The following is a 20,802-nucleotide window of genomic DNA, read 5'->3' as shown; positions in this document are numbered from 1 at the left end:
AGCAGTATGGTGACAGCAGCGGTGAGGCAAGTGTGAGTGAGGCCCATTGGACCCGTGCAGCTCTTTTACCAGGATTCCCACCAGCCGTGTTCACCAGTCCAGAACCTTCTCTAAAAATGAATTCCAGGAAGAGACTCATTCCCTCTAACCCTTCTTAGCTTCACACAAAGGAAGCTCTATGGGAGTTGATAGATGACTCTGGACAGAGCCAACTAGATTCTGAACTGCTGTTACCAGGGGAAACGTGGATGACTCCTCGGTAGAGTACCTGGAGTTCAGTGGTGGATGAAGAGATGTCTTCAAAGAGTGGTGTGTACCTACATGCAGTTCTTTATATTTGTATTAAATAAATAAAGGAAATTATTGTGGAAAATGTTGAAAATTCAGCTCTGTGTTGCCTTCCCTCTCCCTTCACAAAGACTCGCAGAGCAGCGGGAGAGTGATCAGCTGGTCTGGATTTGTTGTGGGATCCCAGGATACATATTATAGACTCTTTCTCATCTTGAGCAAATAGAGTAGAGCTTTGTATCAGGTCATGCCTTTAGTGAATCCTCTGGTTCTACGGAGCTCTTCGTATAGCTGGGAAGGATGGACCTTTCCCATCACCACTCATAAATAGTAATCTGAGATGGAAGAGGAACAAAGTGCTATTTAGATTCTCCTACTATAAACAGGTTTTCCCTCCTTTTCATTTGTATGCTGTGGGCAGGGCTCAGGGGAAACAGTCAGTCCATTTCCTTGTAATATATTGGCATCCAACTGATGCTGAGTATTATGTTAACTAAGGGTATGTCTACAATACCCGCTGGATCAGTGGGCAGTGATCAATCCAGCAGGGATCAATTTATTGTGTCTAGTCTAGACGCAATAAATCGACCCCCGAGTCCTCTCTCGTCGACTCCTGTACTCCAGCGCCGTGAGAGGCGCAAGCAGAGTCGATGGGGGAGCAGCAGCACTTGACTCACTGCGGTGAAGACACCATGGTAAGTCGATCTAAGTATGCCAACTTCAGCTACATTACTCATGTAGCTGAAGCTGTGTAACTTAGATCAATCTCCCTCCCTCCACCCCCTCCCAGTGTAGACCAGGGCTAAGTAGCATGTTTCTTTTATGTCTGGGTCAAGCCAGAATTAGATCCAGGTTTTCATATTAATGTTCCAATTTGGAGGGCCTGTGTACTGTATTCTTTGCAGGGAGTAAATATTTTCATCTGTTTTGGTTTATTATATTAGGTAAGAAAGGGGTATATATCTCCTAAAACTGTAGTATTTCAATATGCTGTAGGACCAAGAAACATATATGGTAACTGCATAGAATCTGGCTTAGTGGTGACTTTCTAGCCTTCTTTATGGGTGTGAAACATGTAGCTTGTGGAACAAACTACATACCCAGGCCTGGTTGGGCCAGATGGTTTATAACAATCTGAATTGGCCCTTGGTTCTACCAGATCAGGACAAATCAGGGTGGCTCATGATTGGGTCAAGTGGCTATGGCCACCCTTTGCTGCAAAGATTACGTTAATCCCCTCTTGCTTGTTTTCATTCTTATTTATGTAATTTAATAGGAGGCATCTATTTAGGGACTCACTGGGTAATGACTCACCTGCTTTAAATAGAGGTAAGAGCTACAAAAGCATTTCTTAAGTTGCAGTGGAAGTTCCTGCTCTTTTTTATCTTCCTCACAATACTACACACTATGTGCTACTTGTGGTTCTTTGACATAGTCGCTAGAGGAGAACTCATCATTTTGGTTGACTAGTATGTATACTTATATCTGTTCCACCATTGTTATAGCATTTGTCCTATATAAAAGTATCTGCTTCCAGAGCTGTAGTTCTTCTGACTTGGAATGCACCATCTTTTGAATAGTACATCAGAGCATCCTTCTGATGCATTGCTCAAAAAGATAGCATCATAGAATTATTTACAGACAGTGGACTCAGAATAAAATTCAGTTTAATGTCAGGACACAATATGTTTAAGGCAGTAATGCTTTCAAGCACAGAGCTGACAGCATCCTGTGTGCTTTTTGAAGCTTGAACTCACAAAGTTAAAACAACCTCCCGTGATGATGTTTGACAGTCTCCAAGGGAAAGAGAGACTGTTTGTGAGAGAGAAGAGGAATTAGAGTCTCCCAAGATTTTGTTGGAAAGTATCTAGGAGGACCATTATGAACAATGAGGTAAATGTTTAATTGTGTTCCCTCTTTATTCTAGATCCAGGATTTCTAAATGTAAGACACTCTCCCCTGGAATGATAACTAAAGCCTTCTGTCACATCTATAAGTCCACAGAACCATAATGCCAGTTTTGATGACTACCACCTGAGGTTATACAAAACTTTCTCTCTTTTCAGTGATAGTGAGCATGATCAACTGTCTTTAGCAATACAGTCTTATTCTGGAAAACTTACTTCTCAAACACTAAGTGTTACTTGATCAGATCACTGACAATAATGGGCATTAGTAAAAAGGGTGGTATGCTTCTCAGTCATTAATTAAATCAACAGCATGTATCTGAAGGTCACATTGTCCACATGGACTTTGTTTTTTCTTTAACTAAACTGATTGCTGGTTGAACTCTTTTACAACAGTGTTATTTTGTCCAGTTGAGGAAAAGAAAGAAAAATACATACTGGGTGAATTGCACCCAAGCCAGGGTGGGTTGAAAGCCATGCCCAATATCTCTTTACATTTTAAAACATAAAATCAAATAAAGTATATTAGATGTAGGTAAGCAACCAAACCAGAAATTAACAACTATAATCTAGAAGGGTAGTCCGGGAAAAGAGACACGTCACATTTATTTTTAGTTATAACCTAGATTTTTTTAATTTGTTTAAATAATATTGCACAGTGTTTATATATAATCTTTTAATTTGATCAGATTTATAGGCTAAAGACTGTTTCCTCTCTCTATTGTATTATAGTCTGGTGAATGTCTTACTAGTTCAGAAAGAGGATTTTATTTTAAAATATTTTTTTTTCTACAGTGCACTGGCAGTTCCTGCTCTAATTAAGGGCAATATACAAATAATAAATAGTTAATAGTATTAAATATGTATTTATAAGATATATATATGAAAGAATAAACAAGTTTCATATTGGACATATGAGGTAATAGAAACAGTGTACTGCTATTACACATTAATGTTTACAAATGTGCCTTAATGGTCAAGTTCCGAACTGGCATCCTGGCCTCACATTTCTGAAATATCACATGCTATATTTTCAAAAGCATGAATAATAGGTTTCTCAGCAAAAAAATGTGCACATTTCACTCCTCCCCTGGAGAGGGGGCAGGAGGGGGAAGCGGGAAATGCAGGGTTGGGTAGCCTCCTTGGGATATTTATTTACCCAAAATCCCAATTATATTTTCCTGTGGTTTTCTTTCATGTTTACATGTACTCTAACTCAAGATTATTTTACAGGATCCCTGATTGAAGGGGCAAGAGTAATCTAAATCCAGAGCACCTCAGTAAGCTTTTCTGTGATTACTGATATTAGAAAAAAAACAAAAACCTGCTTTCTATTGGCTTCAAATAAAGGGATTTTGTAAAAAGCAATATTAACTTAATCTCTTCAAATTCTCTAGTTTTCCAAATACATACATTGCCTTCATAAATAAGAAGCTTAAGAGCAATGAATAGTTTAAATCAATAACAAAATTTAAAAGCTAATACTGGTGAAATTTACATGACAATTTGAAATCTGTTTTCATATTTATGTTGTCTTGTAGTATTTAAAAAGCAGGATCTGGTTAGAATTTTTAATTAAGATTGAAGTAATAATGGCCATGGGAAGGTTTGAAAATATCAGCTTTGCCAAGCATTAGGGGGCAGAAACCTGACTTTATGTTAATTTAAATGGAAAAAAGTATTAGACGTTTTGTTCCTCCACCTATGTGATCAAGCGACTGTGTCTTCCTAAAAAGAATTTATTTTTCTGTGACTCTTGTTTAAGGGCCCAAATACATACTTCATGTTATAAGGAAAGCAGTGTGGAGAGGCAGCTGTTTTGCAAAAAAATGAACAGTTGCACATGTCTCACAGCTATTTACACTATATTATAAATTTATAAACTGTTCTGAGATGACCCCTTTAGAAATTAGAAAGTTCTCTTGCAGAAGATTACAAGACCAAATATCAAAAGTATTTGCTCATCAATAGGTACCTAAACTGTAAAATGAATCATTCTCTAATTCAGTTACAGGAGAATCTCAAAGCAGTTTATAAAAGAAGTGTTAAGTGACCATAGCTGTAATTTATTTTTTCCCCAAAATGTAATCTTTTTTTTAAATGGCAAACTCCTGTCTATCTTCTCATACAACAATAATTAAAGTTTATTTTTGGGTCCAAGCTTGTAGTCTTTTCATATCCAAAATCCCATTGATTTTGGTTGTTTGAGGAATACAGAATCTGATTAATAGTGCTGAACACAACACAATATAAATTGCCAAAGCAACCTGTATCTATGTGCACCAAATTCCCCACTAGCATGAGAAAAGCTCTATGGAAGTCACTGTATATGGGAACATTTGTGCCAGTGGTGACTTTGCTCTAAAAGTGGCTAAATATTACATTTTATTTTCACAATCTGGCACCAGTAAGTATCCTGGTCCATTTGTAAAAGATCTATATAATTCTTTCCTAGCCAGTTCTTCATATTTATCAAAAAAGGGAAGCTTTAGAAAAGCTTGAACCCAGAAGGAATAAGTTAAGTAGGTAACCTTTGATTTCAAGATCAGTTCTCATACCCATGACTGAACTTAGTTCAAAACATTATGCATGTGATCTGCAAAAATCTATTAGAAGGTCACAAGTGAGTCGACTGGTTTAGGGCTCCTGTAATTTTCTGCTACTCACTGAAGCTTACTCCAATTGGGTTGAAATGTCTTTTGAAATCATTTTCAGACATGATCTGTGTGCCTGTGTTTTTAGCCTTTTGATTTGGATTGAGAAAATTACTCATTTTGAAAATGCTGTATCTCTTACCTAACTGATACTTGGTAATCTACTGAACATTTTTTAAAGAACAATTTTTGAAAGAAAGGTAGAGATGAGAAATAGCTTGTAAATTAAACTGACAAGCATATTGTTATTCGGGGCATTAAGAATAGGTTGCAAATACTTTCTTTCTTAAGGGCTCTTCAGAGAACAGAACAGACCAGACAACAGGGATGAAAAACAGGAACATTGCATTTGTTGAGGATCAACTTTTTCTTGGAGTCCATTTTCATGCAGTTACATATTTGTGCTTAAACAACAGACAAAATGGCACATATCCTTCTTATGTAAAGTCATGTCTGAGTTCTATCAGGAATCTGGCCTACAACTCCAATTCAGTGATTCTTGAGGAAACCCTGAGGAAGGGAAAACAAAAAGAGTGTAAGGAAGGATAAAAGAGGTATGGAGATAGGGAGAAGATAAAGGAGAAGATTAAACAGTGATGTCATCAGGGAATAAGAGTGGTCACCAAAATAATAAGCCTCTATCACTTGAGCTAAGGAGTAACTTTATAGTTAATCACAATAGTAGGCACTTATCGTCCATGTGGATTCTAGCCACTTGGAGACAGGACGGTTATCCAGTGTGTATAGTTGGTCTCAGACACAGGTTATTCCCATCTTCCTACTTACTACTGAGAATTATGACAAAATTTGGATTTATAAAGTAGAGATTAAAATTATTTCACCACCTCAGTGCATTCTTTTCAAATCCCAACTTTCACTGTAGATATACAATGAAACTCTTAAAATTCATTATTTGCCAAATTAAGTATAAATGCAGTGACTCCTTTCATATAGGTGCCTTCAGTGGTTTAAAAAAAAAAAAAGCTCTGTGTCCATTGACATGGTTGAGAAAACATGCTTTCAAAGGGATGTCCAAGGAGTAAACAAAACTAGGAAGTTAATGACATTTTACACACACTTCCCTGAAATGAAATGTACTTAGGAGGAAGTGGAGAAATCCTCTCTCTCTTTTACTGAAGATAGTTTGTTTTCTTATGTCTTGTCCTTTTAGTGTTTATACAATGAGGAAAGAAATGCTGTGTTATATCAAAGCTCAACTGTGACTGATCTAAAGGAAGAAATGTGTTGTTTTATTATGTAGGGATTTCAAGAAAAATGGTGTTCCTTCACTATAGGGGCCAGAAGGTTTCTTCTCATATTCAAAGCTGGAAGAGGGTATTTTTGGAGGAAATCTCTCTCAGTTTGTCTCTTTAAGGACTAGAGTTCCTCACTCTCTTTCCCTGCACCCTTTTTCATGGTGAGATGTTAGGGCCATGCTCCTTGCTGGCTCTTGCTCATAGTAAGGCTTCCCCAAGTTCTCTGTCAGGCTGCCTCCATTGCAGCCATACTAAGACACTAGGCAATTAGGACACCCAGGAGGGTTATGCAGAAAAAAATAGACCTTGCAATTATATTAACTTTCCTGGTTAGGTCCTTGGAGCTCTACCTCTGACTTTTGCAGTCTCTCTTCTCTGCATATAGACTGCGGATGATGCACAGCTGCTCTCTGCAGAGCCTTTGGAAGAGAGACACTGGCCATATATTACAACAGTTGATCAGTCCTTGGAAAGGTATGTCTTAGCATGTAGCACGGTGCTGTTATGCTCTCAGGAGAAAGTCCCCCAGAACCTGAAAAAGGAGAAGAGATTAAAAAGAAAGCAACGAAAATACTTGTAGAGGTCTAAAAACTACGTGCTATGGACTTTCTCACTAATGATTCTCCCTTTACAGTCCTAACCCACCCTCAGTTAAAAATTAGCATGCTCTCCAGATGGATCAGCAGGGGCACAAACACAGCTGTACATCTCTGGCACGCAGGAGCTTCAGCTTGTGTGTTCTAGCTAGCAAGCCAGCTCTCCTTGTTTTTGTCTTTTTTAAATGGTTGCTTCATTGGAAAAGGAATGAGGATCCTTGATGTTTCAAAACAATATTGTTGTTTTATTTTAAAGTAGAAGGTATGTAGTAGGAATATGCTTGCTTTAGATTATGTCTGAAACATTATCATGAGTCCATCCTTGTCATTACCAGCTACTGTACTTTAATCAATGTAGAGTAAATAGACTCAGCTATGATATCGTACATAAGAAGAAAGACTAGGTGATTTGGATAAATAAAAATCATAATGAATTTTCAATTTCTCAAGGTGCAAAATAGCTCGATTCACTTTATAATAGCTCAATTCACTGCCTCCTTAGTTTCAGACAGGACAGAAAGCAGAAATATCAAAATTCTTGCAATATAGCTAATTAGTCAAAATCAGAAAATATTGGGAGAGTCACAAAAAAGCCTTTTCTGAGATTTCAAGGATCAATCCTGTCCCCTTGGCTCCTCTCCAGTGGCACATCAGCGCAGTAAAGCTGGCCTAATCAACCAATTGAGGATTCTCGTGGCATGATGTTATAGGGATGGGATAACAGACAATGTAGAGGGAGTGCTAGGTGTGTGGCTGCAGGAAATGTGCATGTTGGAGGGCGGCTGCACTCTGGCTATCCCCATTTGTGAATGGCTCCTCAGGGGCCTTTGCAGCAAGGTTCAATTTAGAGCAGTCCTGATACTGCTCTAATATGAACCACGGGGCAAACTGGCCCCCAAGAGAAGCCCATCAGTGAGGGAGGGAAGTGGATAGGGAAGTGGTTTTAGGCATCTCTGTGCCCTCCCTCCTCTCAGGAGCACCACTTCAGCACAGATAAATGATTTAACCCTACTGTGATTTTAAGAGATGTTTTGCTATGATCAGAATAAGCATCTGAACATCCCAGGATGCAATTTAAATGAAACCAGTCTCTGAACAGTGGACTGTCACTAGTGACAAGTTATAAAGGGTGTACTGGAGTGGGGGGGGGGCGGTTGAGGGGGGAAACCAATTTGAACTTTTGAAACAAAATTGAACTAGAAATTAGGACTAGAACCTGTGAGTCAAATTGGGAGAAGTAAAATTACTATACTATTAATGTATTTGTAAATTTTACTTGTCTTTGAACATCTTGGTTTCAGCCAGCACAGGAAATGCACTTAACTGTGGGAAAACCTTGCCTTATGGAAGAATCACATAGGTAGACTATAAAAGGGATGATATTAAACCAATTTGGTTCTATGAAAATGTAGTAGGGCTATATGAAAATTACTCTAAAATCTGTAGAAATTTAATAGACAGTTGCATTATTTCCATAGTATTTTTGTTTGGTTGATTAAAAAAAAATCCTATAGACTTCTGTATACTTCTCTATTGAATTCTATACGGTGATTTAAAAAAAAAAGCTATGGAAAAGGTATAATTTTCCATTAAGTTCTACAGAACTTTTCCAAAGGATTATTGGAGAAAAATGCCTCTGTATGATAGTACTACCCAAAGCCACAATATTAACATCACTGTAAATTGCAGTGTTTTGAATTTTACTGTATCATTTTTATTGTAGAGTTTTGTAATCCCCTTTTGCAGGGAAAGGCTATTTTTACTGAAATTCTGACCAAAGCAGACCCATTAAATATTAAATTCTCACAGTAAAGCAAATCAGAATCTGACTCTTGTCTGTTAACAAGTGCAGTGAAGAGAATGAGTTCAGGTGCTCATGCTGAGAGCACACAAACTTCTCTTGTTATTGATATCATGCAGTGTGTGTGTCTAAAACCAATTATCTAAGCTGATGTATAGTATTGTGCAAAGGAAGGAAAAGTGGCAGAGAGTGATTGAAAGCTGTGAGAAATAAAAGTTAGAAACCACTGAAGGCTCAAACAGAGTGTTTCATATCCTCGCCGCAAGTGGGACTGCACTATGAAGCAAAGAAATGGTCTTGCATTTCATAAAAACACTGATGTGGATTAGCATAGGAAAAAATCAGAGGAAATAATTTGCAACAGTAAGATAGAACTATGTTATAGAAAGGGTTCTTGAAGAAAACTGATAAAGATGACTCAGGTATTTATAGTAATAGTGGTATGAAGGTAAACTAGAACCATGAATCTTTGGAAACATTGGAAGACCACAGTTGGAATTACTGAGAGGTCAAATCCTGCTTGTTTTCATTGAGCTGCTTTTAACGGTACTACATATGTAAGGCAAGAAGGCATCCAAATACACTCGTGGCATACCTATCAGTCAAAACCCCCATTAAAGGTTGTGGCTGGGATGTTTTTGGTCAATATGATGATTTTATACCTTATCAGTCCTATAGTAAAATTGATGTTAGCTCTGTGGGGTACATTTTTCCCCTCTCCCTGCAAACCATAGTTCCTGCAGTCCTCAGTTAAGTGAGTAGTGCTTACACAAATAGCCTCAATGATTTCGATGGGATTAGTTTTATGAGACAAGTCCTTAGTTTGAATAAAGTATTAAAATGAAGGAAAATGGTCATTGAAATTCATGTTGGTATTTGTATAATTTCACAACAACATGTGTGGTAGTTCTAGATCAGTTAAATGCTGTAATATAATATGATTCCCACCCCCCAAACCTTACATATGACACCTCCAATCTTTGTAAAAAATTGGATCTAGATCTAATAGTCATAGATGATCCCTTCCCTCTACAAATTGTCAAAGCAAGATTCCATAAGCTACTCTTGGCACACTGAAGTTCAGATGGGATATAAGTGAAGACATGGTAGAAAGTCACCTACCTTCTGATTCTGGGTTTGGTGAGGTGAGCCAACAACAGAATCTTCAGAGTGTAGCACTCTCCAGCATATATGTGTGCTGTGCAGGGGAGTGAGAGAGGTAGGTGGTATAGAGCTGACTATAGTCGTTTATGTCACCCAGACATTAGCTTTGACTAGGGAAAGTCCAGGTTGTCCTTTAGGACAGCTTTCCACCTGCTTGTATTCCCCACATAAATCAAAGCAACCAGAAACCAGATTATGGAGCTACACTCAGATCTGAAAAACCCCAGAACCTCCAAAAAGTTTAAAACTGGATTCTTAATTTGTTCTGAGTTGAGCAGACTCGTTTTTCAGTTGGAGACTCTTCTTTGGTTTTAAGTGGAGATGGTGAAACAGATTAATTTTTTTATGAAGACAGAGAAAAGTTGGGGACGCTCTGTTTCATTGGGGTTCATGTTACTTATGAATATTCAGAAAGCCAGTTGGCATTTGTGACAGTGTTTGCATATTCAAAAGTTTCACACATTTGAACATGAAATAATTTGTACAAAAGTTCATTATTCATTGTTTGTTCTCTTATTGAAAATACTTAAGTGATCCAATATGGGAGAAGAAGCAATACTGAGGGTTGATTCTGTGCCCACTGACATCAGACAAAGCTCCCATTGACTTCCATGGTGAAGGATTAAGTCACAGGTGACTTAGGTCACCAGACATTCAATGAGTGAAATTTACCTCTCTGCAGAAGGCCACCACTGTATCGCTTAAGACCTAGTGAGGTCTTGGTCCTCATTCTGTGCATAGCACCTTGCAGGATAAAGCTCTTACCCTCAATTTGAGAGTGTAAGTAAGATTTAAGTGTCACAGAGTATGTCTCCACAGCAAAGAAAAACCAACAGCTGGCCTATGCCAGTTTACTCAGGCTTGTGGGGCTTGGGCTGCCAGGCTGTTTCATTGCTGTGTAGACTTTGGGTCTTGGGTTGCAGCCTCAGTTCTGAGACCCTCCCACCTCAAAGGGTACTAGAGCCCAAGCTCCAGCCCAAGCCCAGAGTCTACAAAGCAATGGAACAGCCCTGCAAGCCTGAGCTAGACACAGGTGTCTAGTTGCAGTGTAGACATACCTACACAGGCCTCAACCTGGCCCTCTACTCAGGAACAAATTTCATCCAATATAAATAGTGAATACTGTAGCTGAAGCAAACACTCATAGTGTAAAAATTTTGTCCAGCCTTTTTCTGATGATTAATTGAAAATAATGAACATATTTAAAGAAAATCAGGAACATTTAATGAATAATTCACTAATAAAAAATGAGTCTAAAATCATGACAGTGATTGATTTTTAATAGTTCAGTAAAGAACTACTGTACTTTTAACTGTTAGAACATCCTTTCCTGTTTGTGTTATACTTTGTGTCACTTAATCAAATTTAAGAGGTTCATACTTTTACTATATGTGCCACACAAGAATCAGAAGAAAAGGAAGTACTTTGGATTGGGAAAGATAGAACACCATAGTTAATGAGGTTGTCTTATAGTTTTATGATTAAATATATGTATAGTATGCGTGTCTCGTAATACATTAAAAATCAAGTTGCAAACTGCTCTTGAAATATTTTGCATGACATAAAACATCTTCCACATCAGATTCAGAGGGTAAAAGATAAAGAGTTAGAAAGAACATATATATAAGAATTAGAGGATGTGTATATATATAGATAGATAGATATAGATATAGATGATATATTTGAAAAATATTTTATAGCATTTAAAATATAAAGTAGATGAACAAATATACAATATACAAAATATCTCATATTTTCTTGATTTACATGGCTGGGGGGGGGAAATAGCTGGATCCCCCCCTTCCTGTTGTGCATATGGTACAGGCACTTTAAATGCCCTTTAAATGCCTTACATTAGTTCTGTCTAGTTAAGACATTACAATGTCAAATCATTGGTGAGTCCTATCTTCTTATATGCACAATCTGATGGAAAGGTCCGTAGATTGGAAATGAATTATAATGTTTCTTTTGTAAAGAAACCTTATTTCCTGAGAACAATGGTCTAATTTCTTTGTGGATTTGGTTATTTATGAAGTATGCTATAATGTGAGAGTTGTGGATTTAAAGAAATTATGATTAGCACTGTGTTAGTTTTTGCTTGTGGTCATGCCTTATCTTAGAGTGCACAGAATGCTGTTAGCTAAATTGAAGCCCCATTGAGTGAAACAATTGGATTCATCCAAGAAGAGAAGAAAAATGATCCTCTTACTGGCATTCCTTAGTACAGTAGAAAATGCTTATCTTGTGATGGCTATTGGCAGTTTGTACAAATGATACTGCACAGAATTTTAAGTTAACCTGTTTAGTTTTACATGACCTGAGATATTAAAAATATCTTCATTTTGAAGGGCTGCCAGGAGGTAACTCAGCATCACATCAATTTTTGAAAGCAATGTCACTGAAATGGTGCATGTTCTTATTGCATTTTTAGCATTCAGAGAATATTGGTTATGATTCATAATAAGTTTGAAAAATCAGCATTTGCAATGGGATTTTCTTATCTCTGAAAAGCATATCTGACATGAAATAGCACATCACAGTTTTGATTTACACTTTTTTCAGTAGATATGCCAGCTGCATACCAATATATCGAGATTTTGACATGATGCCAATCCTTGTTCCTTAAAGGAGAAGGAAATGTTTTATTTATACAGATAGATAGATATAGATAGATATAATGCCTGGAAAACAAACAAACAATCCTTGCTGATCAAAGAAAAGCACCCATATAAATAAAACTCATATTCCTCAGTCATAGGCAGCACAGCTACATTGTTTATCCTCTCTCCCCCTCACTCTCCAAAATCATCTGTTTATGCTTCAGTGCACTCAAGAGGAAAGCAACCTTGTGGTAACACTTCAGTATTCACCAGCAGGTCTCTCAAAGACATCAAGGTGAGCTTTTACATTTTCAAAGTAAGTACCATGTCCCATCTCATGGTTCAGTTTCAGCTTTTGGATTACCAAGGTAGCTATATAATTATCCATCTCCCTTTATTTTACTATTGGACTGGCAAGTTGATTTTCAAACAAGGGAATATTGTTTTTTGATCCTATCCTCAGACTCACTCTGTAATGTGAGACATAAAACACTTAAGAAGTTGATTGTTCATATCCCTACACATGAGGTAGTCATTTATGCCTGAGCAATGTGAGTGTAAAATTCTGCCATTGGTCTATGCAATAGGATAAGTCTGCTGTGATAGTTCTTCATTCACAGATGTAAATGACTATACAAGATGGAAGGCATATCTGTAATGTAAATTGAGAATCTGATAAGGAAACTCCAAGGCGTGTAATTTTCTCTTACTTAGCTACACAGATGTCCTAGAGATTATGGGGCTTGATCCAGCAAGTGTGTGAAACTTTATTGGGCCCTGCTACCTAAGGGCCCAAATCCGTTAACATTTATATAGTTGTTGAGCACCCTCAACACTTATTCTCTTCAATGAGTGTTATATGTGTATCTGTTCAGGAACAGTTCTTCCTGAATAACTCCAGGTGTGGACACTTCTATTCTCTAATCAGAGTGTCTTGCTCCTGGTTAGCTTAATCCAGCTGTTTGAAAGAATGTGTGTTGAGAAACCCTAATTCCTGAACACTTTGCCCAGCTAGGCACAACATTTCCTACATCTTTGTATTAGTAGTTGACAATAATGAAAACCTATTCTATCTCACTTGCTACTGAAAGCAGTAGGAGGGGGAATTACGATGGTTCTGGGAACTAAAAGTACAAGCTTTGATTGCTTTTGTTAGATGATGTTTAGGGTGTAAAATCTCAGCATTAAAACTTTACTTTCTTCCCAATTCTTGGTTTCTCCTATCTTCACCTGGGAAGCATCTGGCTATTGTCAGAGACTAGATAATGGTCTAACAGATGACTAATCTTTTTCCTTGGATTCATTAAGCCATCTTTATATTTACAATTTACTTAAATGAATGAAAATTAATAAAGTTGTCTTTTCTTCACATCTGTGGAACAATCAAATATGGCCAGTATCTACAGAGGAAAATGTTCTTCAATCCATCAGGTTTAATTGTGGTACTTTTTGACTATTAACTGTTCTTTCTTGTGAGATTGTATTTGCCTCTTTGTGGACCAGTGTTGTATGCCATCTAGCTGACTGACGATTAGAAAGGGAAAGAGGAGGAATCTTTCCCAGGCAGTAGTTAGCATTTCCTACCTGTTTCTCATCATCCAGAAACCATGCCACGTGACATTACACAAAAGATCATGAGTATGGCTTGTTAAATAGTTCAAGTTAGTAATGGAATCTAACTGGTATGCAAGATCTGTGGATAAATACTTTCCCATTATAAACTTAATAAGGAAACCATCACATGCAAGGACTCTTAAAATAATGTCATATGCAATATAAATATAGACAGCAATAGAAAAGTCAGTTAAGACCGCTTAAAATTACACAGTGATCTAGGTCAGATGTGGCATACCAGATATGCCCCCAGAAAAACAGGCACAATTTCTAATTTAAATGGCCCAATCTTCTGCTGACTGATTTCAATGGCAAGTCTCCTACTGAGTTCAATGGGAGTATAAGTGAGCACAGGCCAATTAGACTAAAAATAAAGCCCATATATGATTGTTGAGTATATTCTTTTCAGTCTGTCTGTCTTCTAGATGAACCAAGAGATGAGTGCTTATAAACAGCTTAATTTGAACCATATTCTGTTTTGTAAGCTTTCCAAAATTTCACAGATTTTATTGACAATTTTGTATAAGGGAAAATTACATTTAAAAAAAATCTTTACTTAGATTTTAATAATTATTTATCTCTTTAATCCTGAAATTTAGCCTAGCATTAGTCTGGCACAATTGAAACTGAAGTTTGCTGCTTCTTTCATTTTTATAATCAAATAGGCAAATATATTTTGATGGATATGCTGCATTGTTTTCGATTTGATCAGTTCAATTTAAAGCTCTCAGAGACCTCATCAAGGAATGTAGAAATTCTGGCACATTTTGTTTCCAGTGTAATGAACATTATTTACTTAAAAAAATGTTTTCTTTTATGCAATTACTGTTAGAGTAAGCATTAGCCACAACAAAAAAATCAATGTCTTATTCTATAATTCATATTACTTTTAACAATCTATGATCCCTTGGGTCAAGATTATTTTATGAAAAACAAAAAGGACATATATTTCATATTTTTTAGTTTTCTAAAATGAACATGTAAATTAACTGCAAAATTACTTGCTCTTAATTAGTATTTTTTGCATAATGACCCAGAATTTCTTTGGGTCTTTTCTACTAGCAATAAGAGGTAATGCTTTGTGAATATTTCTTAAGTGCCAATTATGTCCCAAACCTAGCAGAAATACATTGTTAGAAATAAATGGGTAACTTAGGGCATTCTTCAAGGTAGGCTCCATGTGTGCATTGATGTTATTTTCTATTCAGTTCTTAATGCATACTGCTGTTTAAGAGCTGATTCCAAGTATATCTATCTTTGGTACTTCTAGGGTTCAAGTCATCATAGTACCTAGGTCCATTAAATTTGGTGAAAGTTTGCTCTGAGTAAGGAGCATAGGAGTGAGTATTGCTAGTAGAGCTGTGAGAATAAACAATCTTTATTTTTAGTGGCAGTTCTGGAAAATGAAAATATTTTTGGGGGGTCATTTAGATTGAGGTTTTTAAAATACATGTAATGAAATTTTGAAATGACAAGTCATGTGACTAGAAAACTCAAAACATTTCATTTAAAAAAATTCAAAACAAAACATTTTGATATTTTTTTACCCGGACAATGCTATAAACTCTACAAATTCACAAAATGTTTCAGTCAACCTGAATTTACAATTTTTGGTGGGGAAAAATGACCAAAATTTTTCACCAAGCTCTAGCTGTAAGGGAAACAGAGTGTTGCTGTCCAAAACTATTAATTTCCAACTACCATGCATGATACATTCAGATTAGCATATTTACCATTAAAAAAGACCTCAAGACATTCTTGCTTTTAAAAATTATTTACATTTATGCTAATTTCATCATTGTAGTTACAATACTTGAATGTGAACCAATGCATAGAATTACAATGCAAAAGATTGGATGGTTCTAGGATAAGAGAAAACTGAAAGGTCTGCAATGTTATTTACAAAATGCTGGCTATTAAATATAATATATTAGAGGCCCTTTTAAAACTAATTCCCCAGTTTATTTTTTGTTTATTTCTATGATTACTTCTATTTAATATTAATTACACTGTTAACATTACCATCTTGTATCAACTCTATCATCTGAGATTAACTGATCGTTTTTTCCCTATTGTTTGATCTGTTCAGAGGGATACATAATATCTGCATTTATATTTCCGACATGTTGCCAGCCTGTAAATGGTCATATTAATACTTAACCAAATTTAATCTTGATAAATCCATGGAACATCCCATTAAAGTATGGATGGTTGGTGTGTATAAAGCAAGTTGCACTCAGAATATACAAGTGTTCCTTGTCACTTATTTCTCCTCAAACAAGAATCCACCCTGTATTGCTATTGCTTGGGTTGAGGGGTGATATATGAATACCTATATGAATAAGAGCATCAATTTGAGAATAAAACAATATTCTGTAACTTAGATGACCATGCAAATGCCACAAAGCATCAAATGGAACAGATCATGAATATGGTAAGGCTGTAATAACTAATCAGTGAATATTTTGTTCTGTTTCTGCTCCAGACATTCCAGTGTGCAGAAGTAAGTGGGGATGTGGAAACATGAGTATGTATTTCCACAAAGCATTACTGCTTGCATGGGACAGGAGATGTCTGAAGATGTGATTATAGCCATACAGCTGTAGTAGCAGTCATGATATAGGTTTGCTGATCATTGTGATTGGGTAGGCTTCCATCCCTCCTTCAACACTCCTGTTTACTAAGAATTGGTGTGAGGGTGAGATTTTACAATTATACTTTTTTTTGCTATGACTATTTTTACCTCCTGTTTTAAAAATATTCCCCTCTTCCTCTATAAGTTTACTATCTATAATTAATCACATCAAAAGCATAGCAGACTTCACAAGAGATGCATGGTGATGTGTCCCAGGTAGTAAGACAGCTGTTCTGCCAGTGGTTTGTCCTCTGATGCTTCCCTGGGTAAATTAAATACTTTGATAACTGAACTGAAATGTATTAAGGAGTTTAATGCCTCTGGGCTGCCTTGAAATAAGCCAGGGACAGAAAGTTTGCAGGTGAGTTGTCCAAGTCTGTGTTGGTAAATTGTATCTTGTAAATAAAAAGTCACAAGTGAATCTAAAGGGAGTTGATCTAGTTTACACTTTTTTCTAGCATTCACTCTCTGCATTTTATGCTAACTTAGGACCAAATTCAGAGATGAGTCGGTGGTAGGATATGTGCCATCAATGTACATGGACCACAATCAAGTGACACACAGGTTGGTTTAAAACTGACGTATCAGAATAATGCTTTATAACTACACTGATTAAAATTATGATGGTGGTATGTAGAGAAATGTTTTTTGGGATTAAGGTGTGGTATGATAGGTCTCAAGAGCTGAAAAATGCTGGTCTAAATAAACTAATGAGGTCTACTCTGGTTAAGGCTGACGCTGAAAAGACTGACACTGGTTAATAATGCACACCCTTAATTTATGGGAGTTACAGGAATACAGGGCAGTCAAATGCACTACATTAATATTATATAAAAAAGAAATATCTAAGTGAGCTGTGACACCAACTACATTAAGCAATGTCCCCACCACCATTCCACCCCCAGCAAAGAAAAAAATTTATAGGCCACTTTTGCCATCTATTTGTAAGCACAGCGCCACACTGGAATCCATTGGTTACACCAGGGATGAATGTGACCCTGTAATTCTAAGTCAGTATGCTATTTTAGAGCCTTTCTTTAGTTATGTTTCTAAAGTTCAACTGTAAAATCCATTAGTGCCAGTTCAAACTGATGGAATTTAATTAATGCACAACTCACTACAGTTAGTGAACTGTTCCAGTCAAGACTGTAAACTATTATATCAACGCTTCAGCTTACCTTTTGTATTCATCATCAATGCAGACAAGTTAATTCCAATTTCATGCAAATCAAAACATTTCTGAGCGCTGTAAAAATCCTTGTTTAGAGATTATACAAAATGAAAGAATACATATAATTATTTACTTGTCACACCAGCAAATTCATCCCTGACCCACCACACTCTTCTCTATTAACTCTTTATTTAGGCCATTTTTATTAGATTACAAAATTATGCAGAATTCTCAAGATATGCATAAAATTAATCTTTCACTTGTCTCTTATAGTTCTAATCCAATAGGTTTATCTTTTTGGTGATAAATATTTTCTCAGCTTCTTGTCTTGTTGGAGAAGTTTCTTCCTTTAGTGCCTTTCATGATTCATCTCTTTCTAGCATTCAGTCATATAGCATTTGGAAAGAAATGTGGGTTCTAACATATTCTGTTTCCTCTCTTTAAATGGGGGTAAATTAGTGTTTTGTTTCATACCTAGTAGATGTGCAGTAGTAATACTCGTAATTTTGGTATTGCATCCCTCTACTGGTGCTGCGATATCACCATCTTCATGGGTCATTTCTCTCTTTTTGCGTGTGTTTTGACATCCAAGGATTTAACACTCAGTCCTATATTATTTAAGTCAATGGATGTTTTGTCACTGATTTAAATAGGAGTAAGACCAGGCATTAGATATCCAAATTGTTGACCAGGGGCACCTGTCATTAGCTTGTCAGTATTTTATTGCCAATTCTTTCTCTACATATTTTTATAGTCCCTATGAATCTATTACTTCCCTTGGATCCATCTCTACTAATGTCCACAGACTCAAGTTCTCATCTTTACCTGAAGTTCGGGGGTGGGAAATACACATAATAAATAGTAATAATATCACTCATGCAGTATTAGTATTCCTGATTCACTCTGTGACTTGTGAATGAATTATTGAGTCAGAAACAAAAAACCCCAAAACCAACCAAGCCTTTTGAAGATCTTCTCTGGTTGTAACTGTGTGACATTAGATTACAATAATTTAAGATGCTTTATATGTCATATAACATTTTTTTTTTAAATCACAACTCATATTATGATAAACATACATTTATTATAGATACTGGACATTGTGAAATACTTCAGGATATTAGCTGGTTATGCAACACTAAAAGATCATTTTAATTTGTTCAATAGAAAGGAAAACTTTGGTTAATTAACCTTCAGCACCCTGCTGAAATATTTTACTTCTTTATTTCAGTGAAGATTAAAGCAGCAGACAAATCAAGAGTGAAATTATAGTTTAAATTGGTTGAGCTTAGTAAGAGATAGCAGAAGAGTCAAGAGATCTGCTTGCACGTAGCATGCCTTTCCATTCAAGGTCAGATGAATGGTCTGACTGACAAAAAAAAAATCTAACTGACTTACTGGGAGTATTCTAACTATCATCATGCATTGCATGTGCTGCATGTTGTGTAGCTCTGGTTATCTTTACAGCAAGAACTTTTGACCTCATCAACCATCTGTATTTGAACAAGGAACAGACAACAGTCGCTATTCATCTCAATTGGACATTTATTCTGAAACCTAGAGAAGACTGTTAATTTTCCCAATTGTTGAGTTATGAACTGGACTTTTATATTTGATCTTATGAGCCAGACTTCGATGTTATGCTTTGTGAGTCATGCTAAGAAGAGAAGATGCTAGCTTTCTAAGAACGACCAGATATATAACCATTACAAGAATTGTTAAGCAAGGATTTTTATTTTTTAGTGATATCCTAACAAAGTACAGTTGCTTACATTTGTGAAATTTGATGGACTTACCAAAAAGATATAAATAAATAAAACGTCTATCTGTGGAAAAGAGGAAATAGAACAAACCTACCAGCAGGCTGGCTATTAGAATATCAATTTGGGAGCCAAATTCAGAACCAGAGTGCAAGATGCAGGATTAAATAATTATCTAAATAAATCCAATCAAGGTGACTGATACTGAAGTCTTTGATTACTAAATCAAACCCTTGTTGTTAACACAATGTTGATGATTTTAGGAGAAGCATCTAGCTAATGTTCTTATCCTACATTCCCAGACTGCCTTCCAGGTGCCAAAAGCCTCAGATGCTGCTTCTAACACCTTCAGCTTCCAATTCAGTTGATACGCATGGTTAATATAAGAAAGTGTGGCATACTGAAAATGTGGGGAAGGTGTAGAATAAATTGAAATGAATATAATAAACATAAAATAATGATGAATATAATAAACATAAAATAATGATGCAAGCAATAATCTATTTCATATTCAATTTATTAAAATCCTCATTTTTTTTAATGTTAAGGTTACTGCTTCAAGTTTTCCAGTCTACTGCATTAGACTGACAAATAATCCAGTGACGGCTTTGGAACAGAATTTAGGCCCATCATGCCACAAAGCACACAAGATTTTAATTATTTTTATAGAGAGAGAGAGATTCTAATGTGTCTTCTATATTTTCCAACTTTTTTGGGGGTTAAAATTACTACCGGTTGTTTATCATTTCATAACAATGCCAGTGATCTTTTGATTCTTTGTCATAGCAGTGCCCTTTAGCTTTAATTGCATTTTGTACCACAGATACTCGTTCTTTTGTTTATATTTAGACAGCTTTGCAAACAGTGACCCCTGTAGTGAGAGACAAGACAAGTAAATCCATGAGAGTACTTGATGACACTGACTCCTGAAAAGCAGGTGCACTGTACCAGCTATACAAACATGCTCAAATGGAGACCGTCTCTCATCTTCATAAACAGAAATACAAGCCAGTAAATACATTCAATTACATATAAGGTTGGAACCTTGGTCTTTAATTTATTAAGCAAATGACCTGCCACTGAGCTAGACGAACACTTCCATCAAATCAATCCCTACTAATCAGAAAAGATATGCTCCTATGGAAAAACTTCCTATTGAGTATACTCAATTTCCCCCTTCCCTCTTTTCTGGTATTTTTTTCTTCAACCACAGTTTTTTGGTGTATAATAATAATCCTATAATATGTGAGATTCAAGTTCAAATCTCTTCTCATCAGGCCGATGGGGAAAATTAAACCTGGATCTCCCATATCCCATGGGAGGACCCTGCCCACTGTTTTTGAAGGTTTTGTGACT

This window comes from Mauremys reevesii, linkage group 5 (assembly GCF_016161935.1).
Source record: "Mauremys reevesii isolate NIE-2019 linkage group 5, ASM1616193v1, whole genome shotgun sequence".
NCBI classification, from domain to species: Eukaryota; Metazoa; Chordata; order Testudines; family Geoemydidae; genus Mauremys; species Mauremys reevesii.
This window is presented reverse-complemented; position numbering follows the sequence as displayed.